The 2,011-nt window shown below is 45.9% G+C and overlaps 1 protein-coding gene across 1 annotated transcript in view; it reads left to right on the top strand.

Annotated features, from left to right (window-relative positions):
* Positions 1-322: 322 nt before the first annotated feature.
* Positions 323-2,011, top strand: part of LOC143861868 (uncharacterized) — a 31,122-nt gene continuing 29,433 nt past the window's right edge. The window contains exon 1 of the mRNA XM_077372824.1: positions 323-970. The gene's annotated coding sequence lies outside the window, so the exon portion shown is untranslated. The remainder of the gene's footprint in view (positions 971-2,011) is intronic.

Genomic DNA, 2,011 nt, shown 5'->3' on the forward strand with positions numbered 1-2,011 from the left:
CGTTCTGATACAGCCGATACCTTGTGGCGTAAAACCCTCCGACTTGCTCTTTACTTTTCGCAATTTACAGCTTTCTGCACTGTAAAGTACGAGGTGGTGACATCATAGGATCTCGGGCGCACAAATTACCCCACAACTGCAAATAAAAGCAAATAAACAAAAACTGATCCATATATCAAATGTATGTCTGTAGACACCCTCATTTTGCTACACTTTAACCGAGAATGTCCTAATATATTGATCCGTGAAATTTCATTGGTAAAGTATGCATCCTCAAATTTTCTGAAAACCGAAATGATAAAGAGATGTACCTGGTGAGATGATTAGATCCGAAAAAATTGAAAAATACCCTGATTGGTGAATTTAGTGTGTTAAATCCATGTGAGAACCCCCTCTATCATTGATTTATATGTTTTAGGTCATTAATATCTTGATCTGACTTTACGGATCATCTATCGGGACAAAATAAGCTAGGGTCACTTCATAGCCCGGACCCTGATTCCATTCCGAGACCCGATTTCCGTAAATCGTTAGATCAATGGCAGATCTTGACCTGGGTCTAACCATCCAAAACCACCTAACCTCTCCTCTCATCCTAACCATCCAAACCTCACCTAACCTCACCTAACCTCTCCTCTCATCCTAACCATCCAAACCTCACCTAACCTCACCTAACCACCTAACCTCACCTAACCTTACCTAACCTCACCTAACCTCACCTAACCTCCTATCCCATTCTCCTATAAATACCCTCTCATCCCACCATCAAAAAGAGAAGAAGAAAAAGAACCCCTCTCTTAGAAAATTCATCCCTCTCCCTCATCTCTTCAAGGGTTCGGCCATCCTTGCCGGATCGGGTGATTTTATACGTTGGGTGATATATATCAAAAGCAGTCATTATCAAGCAAGGAATCATCTTCAAAGAATTAACATCAAAGAAAAATCAAACACAAAGTGGGTTTCCAAAGAGGTAGGCATTTATTTCAATTCTATGTAGGGTCTGTTTTCATACATATCTTTTACTTTAAAAGAAAAACCATGTTAGGAAGCATGTAGGGTCTGTTTTCCCCCTGGTTAGCCTCTGGTTAGACCCTGGTTGCACCCAGGTTCGCTGCTGGTTGCACCCAGGTTCGATGCTGGTTGCACCCTGGTTCCCTACTGATTCGCACCCTGGTTCCCTGCTGGTTGCACCCTGGTTCCCTACTGGTTCGCACCCTGGTTCCCTACTGGTTCGCACCCTGCTTCCCTGCTGGTTGCACCCTGGTTCCCTACTGGTTGCACCCTGGTTCCCTGCTGGTTGCACCCTGGTTCCCTACTGGTTCGCACCCTGGTTCGATATTGGTTCGCACCCTGGTTCCCTGCTGGTTCGCACTCTGGTTAGACCCTGGTTGCACCCAGGTTCGCTGCTGGTTGCACCCAGGTTCCCTGCTGGTTGCACCCTGGTTCCCTGCTGGTTCGCACCCTGGTTCCCTGCTGGTTCGCACCCTGGTGCACCCTGGTCCGCACCCTGGTTTGTACCCTGCTTCCTCCTAGTTAGACCATGGCTAGTCTCGGGTTTGCTCCTAACTTAGACCTGACTCACTTGACCCTAACCATTAACCCAATCCAACCAAGTCATATCCCAACACAATCCGAGTCGCATGTCTGAATCCATTTGGCCAAATCTCATAAGCCCGCCCACTTTGAATTCCGAAAATTCAAACCCTTGATGATTCCTATATGCTCAATTCTTTGATGCAAATTCCCAATTCCAAAATCCCATTGCTAGATCAATGTTTCTGAATCTCAAGTCCAATGCTCAAATACAAACCCGATTCCAGATCCAAATACCAATTCTGTCTTCCAAAATCCAAGCAACCTCCCCAGTGGAACTACGTGTGGCTTGATCCCCATCACGGGGTACGTAGGCAATTTGGCACTCCCAAGTTCAGTCGCACCTTTCTCTATCTTTCCCATTCCCTCACACTATTCATCATCTCGATTCATCTCGTGTCTCTAGGAACCATTGGAT

This window comes from Tasmannia lanceolata, unplaced genomic scaffold (assembly GCF_043159265.1).
Source record: "Tasmannia lanceolata isolate RefF3 unplaced genomic scaffold, GAP_Taslan_0.1 ptg000003l, whole genome shotgun sequence".
Classification (NCBI taxonomy): Eukaryota; Viridiplantae; Streptophyta; class Magnoliopsida; order Canellales; family Winteraceae; genus Tasmannia; species Tasmannia lanceolata.